We start from the raw sequence: 6,066 nt of genomic DNA, 5'->3' as shown, positions 1-6,066 counted from the left end.
CCCTGTGAGGGCTAAGATTCCACAGAACTAGTCTTGGGTGGGGATGGCTGGTCCCTTATCTGCATGCCTAAAGGTCTATTTCCATTTTAAATCACTGTTGCATCATAGGGTTACATTTTGATAACTGCCAAGTGTCTAAATTCAGAATTTTTCCTCTGAAAGGTAAACTAGTAAGTAGTTTACTTTTCAAACAGCATAATTTTTGAAGATTTTATTCCTCACCATCACTGTGTAAGAAAGCTGTCAAGTTTTGGAATTTCATGGAGAAATGTGAAGTGGCCTTTGTAAGCTCCAGAGGAACCCTCTGAGGCCTGACATTCTAAACGTGATGGCTCTATTTACATATATATTGTCCTTCCAGGGAAATACTGTAGGGTTGGATTTAGGATTACTGTATTTAGACAGTTTGGGCTGCCAGAGGGGCCTTATCTTTCTTATATTCATGTATGCATTCATTCACTCACTCACTCATTTATTTCCTCATTCAAAAAGAGTTTATCATTTTGTCTTTAACATCTGGGGAGGTCTGGGCTACTGTTGTACCATTGAAGAGTGCCACAGGAGTCAGGAGTCAGCCTCCTAGAACCCCAGCACCAACGCTGATAAGCAACGTGCATCAGTCAATTTTGATCCTACCCAAAGAATTTCCAGTCAAACAAAGAAATTGTATTTGCTGTTCACCTTGGTTCATTAGACTTAAACTGAGTATCTGACATCCTTCTAGAGGCCTCAAGAAAACCAACTTACATTTACTCTTGCATTAGACTGGTTTTGCCCTCTGCCTCTCCTCAACTTGGCTTGAGTTTTCTGGACTTGGCTTATTAAGGCTTGCTGAGAAACCAAATGAAGCTCCAGGAAGATTGTTCTTGCCTTAGGTTCAGAAACAGGGCTAAGGAGGAAGCAGGATTTCAGGAAGTACCACTCCTGGGCGTCCAGTACCCTCCATGGCTGCCAATAACTCCAGCAAGAGCAGCTACAGTGACATTAACTACAATGGTCTGAGCTGTAATGATGTCACAGGCTCTGGGCTAAGAGCACAAGTGTCAGTCATCCCCTGGGATGCTTAAAACCACCCTGAGAAGCAGGTCAGTGTCCCCTTTTTGCATACGGTATAACCAAGAGCATAAAAGTTACATAGGCCATCAAAGTCCCTCCTCAGTTAGCAGAGCGGTGAGTCGGGATTCAAAGTAACCATTTGGCTACACTGCCTCTCCCAGCCAGTTACATATTAGAAAGGCAAAGAATAGAATCATCGTGCATGGCTGAAATTTTTAAGCCTTTGTGATGTCCCCATATTTATTATTTGTTTCCTCATGTTACTTCCCCAAAGAATCAAAGGGTCTGGGAGAGACAGTGCCTCCTACATTGAAGAATCCCTAGAGATATATTAGGGACAGTAAAAAGGAAATAAAGGTAGACTGAGTTGATAGATCCCGCTTCAAGGAAGAAAGCAGCATGAGACCTGGATTTAGGAAGAGTTTCTTGGATATACTATCACCAGGCCTCCATGTTTCCCCACAGATGCCTAAAAGTTTCACAGAAGAACAGAGAACCTTGCTATGTAAAGAGTGAGAAGCTTAAATCAAAATATAATTTATAGATTTGTTCATTGTTTTCCCTCCCTTGACCTACTTAGTTCTCTTTAATCATGCATATGCATACACATGCACCTAAGAATGAGCACACGAGTCAAGATGAGAGATGATGATTAGAAAAGTGTCTGGCTGGTGTTCATTTAGTTCATTCATTCAACAAGCTAATAGATACTGAGTCCCACTTCTGTGCGAGGTGCCAGGATCAGCAATGAGAACAGACGTATAAATCACAGTACCCTTGCCCTTGAGGAACTGATACAGTATCTAGTATCTGGGGAGGAAAACAACAAAAAAGATCTGTTAGAGGAGCAAAGGCTATACACGTGTGTCAGTTGTAGGGGACACAAGGTGGTGGCTGAAATGTCTTAAGGCCATACATTATCCTGGGTGACTAAAAGATAAGCCCACCTTTTCACCTTGGCAATGCAGTTCTCACAAGTAGGAATGGAGAAAGCCAGAATGCCAGCACATTCTGTAAAGGAAGAGCCAGCGAGAGATGCTCAGAGCCTACACGTCTCCATGATAATGAAAAAGCAGCATGAAGGGCCAGTTCAAGAGACAGGCCATGGGTCCACAAGATGATAAGATTTCTATTGCCAAAACAATCAGGTCACACATGTACTGGGAAATTGTGTTAACCTTTACGTTTATGTTTTTTGTTTTAAACAACATGGAGTGACAATGGAGAGGCGAGGTCTGACAAAGATTCACTAGGATGATAATATTTGGTGTTAATATCAAAGGCTGGGAAAGAGCATATCAAGGGAAAAGGAAAGGAAGGGAATTCCTAGTAGAGGAAATAGCGTATGCAAAGACGAGGGAGAGCAAGACAATTATCGCCCTGACACTCCAAGGTGGGTCTTCCTTCCACTCAAGGTCACCACAGGCAAAGAAAGATTCCACTAGGAATTGGTGCCTTCAGGTGTGTCCCTCACAATAATACTGACAATAAAACACACGTTATTTTCCTTTTGCATAGGATTGTACCCCAGTCATCTGGTTCCCAAAGGTGGAATTGAGATTATTTATTTTTAAAATATTTATGAAGCACTTAATATAATCCTGGCCCCTTGTGGGTAAGTACTGATGTGGGAGGGAGAGGATATGGGTGGGAGTAGAAGAGCTGAGGTCACACTTCACAAGGCATCAAGCTAATGGTCCAGTAATGTAGGCAGAAGGCACTCACATTTCTGAAAACAAGACAGTGGGTAGTAGATGTGAAATGGTTGAAACAAGCCAGGTTCTTGAAGAGAGCAGAAGCTGGAAGAGGAGGAGGCGCTCTTTCTTTGCCAAGTGAATTAAATGACTTGACAGATGAGGCAGGGAAGAGGGTGTTGGGCATTCCAGGAAGAGAACATGTTATGTGGTAATGCAAAGAGCCGCAAGTGTAGTATAAATTTAGGAATGATGAGAATTATAAAGTATAAATCAGGAACTCCCAGAAAAAAGATTAGAGCCAGATTCTAAAGGGCCTTAAAAGCCAGGCTAAGCTTAACTTTCAGTAGACAATGGGAGGTCCTTGAATTTTTTTGAGCAAGGCAGTGACTTAAGAAGGTTAATCTGTCAGGGAGCATGGAATTAACTGGTGTGCAGAGAGCAGAGAGGCAAAATGTCCAGTTAAATCACCATCGTCTGAGTATTGAGATAGTGAGAACTGGACCAGAGTTCTGGTGGTGGATGTAGAGATAAGGGATACAAATTGAGAGATGATTAGTGGTGGTGATTTACACTGTGCACAAAATATTGAATGAAATAAAATGTATGAAGAATGGTGTAATGTTATGGAGATATAACAATGAAATGGATGTTCCTAACAATTGTTTACAATACTATGCATGCCTTAAAACAGTTACGGAGAATGCTATTTTAGAAGGGTTGTGGAAACCACTCACAAGCTACACACACAACAACCCCAGCACAATAACCACCATGGGGTGGTTATTGCTTTGCTACCAAAACCACCTCCAGGAAAGGTTAACGCTCACGACTTCCCTTTCCCTGAACGTAGCCAGGCATCTCCTTTCCTCCATACCTCCCAAGCCCGAAGGCCAAAGAAAAGCTAAGCAATCTGTGGGATGACATTCAAAGTATAGTTCATTCAGGGCAGGCAGGAATGTATGAGATGTCATGTTAACTCATCCCAATCCTGTCCCTGAACAGGAAGAAAAAATATCCCAAAGCTATACAGGGTTCTATATGAAAGCAGACAGGAACTATTTTGAGAAGTGAGGAATGGAAGGTAGTGGAATAGAACCACTGGAATCACATCAGCTTCCTGGTGCTTTGTTTTCCGTATCATGGCTATTTGGAGCCCTGCTGATGACCTCAGGGATGGGAGAGGATGCTCATGCTCCAGGAAGAGGGCCTTGGGAAATCAGAACGCATTTATGAACACATTGTGGTCTCTTCTTTCTGTTATAAGAAAAGTGGGTTCTGCTGTCCATAACTCTTCACCTGTCTCCTTTCCAAAGGCTGGCTTCCAAAAACAACAAATGATGAGAGGTTGCCCAGAGGAAGACTGCAGGAAGCCCGGCCCCTTTACGTTGAGCACACCCACTTGTGCTAAGCCAGGCATCATGGTGTTAAACTCTTGTCCCTATTTTCAGTGGGAGCAGCACGCATCTCTCATGCAGAGAGCCAGTCCACTGCAGACCTCGAGCCTTTCAGTAGCTTCCTGACTCCTTGCAAGTCATGGAGCCTTATTGACTTCCTTAAATGGGATGATTCTTTAAAAATATTCTGGAGTCAATGAACCTAAGGCTCTAAATAGTCAAATAATAGAGAAGGGTTTGTAAGTGGTTCTTTGCTGGGTCCCTCATGTGATAATAAGACATCAGTCTTCAAATGGTTTCTCGATTACCTGGCATGGTGTATCTGCAGAATCTCCATCATAAATAAGCAGCTGCCTCTCTAAAGACAAGACTAGAAAACACAGCTTAAGCAGATGACATCAGGAGGCACAAATTCTTGGAGGCCGATGCTTCTCGACAGACTATTAATATTCAGATCCCAAGAAATTTGTGCCCTATTTTAACAGGACCACCCCAGTTAATGAATGGATCTGTTAATTTATTCAGAAGTGGGTTTTCTTTAAACTATGACAGATTCAATTTCTCCTGAAATTGATGGACCATTCCAAAATTGATGGAGACCTATGAGACCTGTGACTTTTATTTACATGCAAGCCAGTGGGAGAGAAAGAGATTTTTGAATCCTTATGGCTGGGGATATAATATTAGGTACCTTCAACTCATTAATTAATTATTGCTATTAAATGAATGCTTACTATCTGCAGTACACTAATCTAAGTGCCAGGGAAGGAAAAAATATATGCAACCAATCTTTGTCTTCAAGAGGAGCAGATAATCCTGCAATCTTGTAGGAGAAAAGGATCAGACAAGGAAAGCAGAACTGGGACACAACAGCAATAGGAGAAGAGAATTTGAAATAATGCCAATAATAATAGCAGTAACGATAATAATAATGAAATGTATATATAGGACACAGCCTAAATCAAGTACTGTTTTAAGTATTTTAGATATGGCAATTTGATTAATCCTCTCAACAGCCCTGTGAGGTGGTGTAGTATTTATCTCCATTTTATAGAAAAGAACATTTAGCTCATGACAGTTAAGTAACTTATCCAAGATCATAAAGCTACGGTGGGGGTGAACTCGGCTTATACAGTTTAACTCCAAATGCCGTGCTTTGAACCACTCTGCCATTAGACTTCAGAGCCAGTCAACGGCAGCATGGTGCAGAATGTTCAGGAAGGCTTCCTGTGTGAGCTAGTTTGTAAATTAGTCTTGAAAGACGAGCTAGAATTTAGAAGCGTGAAGAGAAGAACAGACATTCTAGATAAGATCAACAACCTGAGCCAAGTTACAGAGGCAGGAATAACTGTGGAGGAGAGAATGGCATCGCGATGAACTGTGTGGTCCCTGGAGCCAGACTTTGCAGCTTCAAATCCTGGTGCCACCACTTGCTAGCTCTGTGACTAGTTCCCTAACCTCTCTGCTGTCCTAGGTTTCTTATTATAAAGTGGGCATAAAAATGGTGCAGCATAGTGAATTGGTAAACATTTTTAAACCACTCAGAACAGCCCCTGATACTTAGTAAGTGTCGTATGAGGCTTTTTCAAGTGAGTAAATGTAAGTTAGGGGCACTGAGAGACACGCCCGGCTAAAAGGCTAAATGATACTTAAGTGCCTGTCAGAATGTGTCTTTCCTTATCAGCCTTCCCTTCAAGGACCATCTCCTCAGCATCCCAGCATAATTTTTGCTTGGAAATAGAACTAAAGGATAGCTTCTGGGCCAACCCTGTCATAAAGGACACCAGTGCAATCGCCATCAAAATAACCACAAACATTTACCCAGAGTCTGCATGTGCAAAGCACTTTTAGGTGTACTCAGAAATTTAGAAAAAAAAAAAAAAGAAGAAGAAATTGCATTTTGAATGCCTCCAGGTGGA

Source organism: Equus caballus, chromosome 15, assembly GCF_041296265.1.
Source record: "Equus caballus isolate H_3958 breed thoroughbred chromosome 15, TB-T2T, whole genome shotgun sequence".
Classification (NCBI taxonomy): domain Eukaryota; kingdom Metazoa; phylum Chordata; class Mammalia; order Perissodactyla; family Equidae; genus Equus; species Equus caballus.
The sequence above is the reverse complement of the archived record's forward strand: the minus strand, read 5'-3'. Positions refer to the sequence as shown.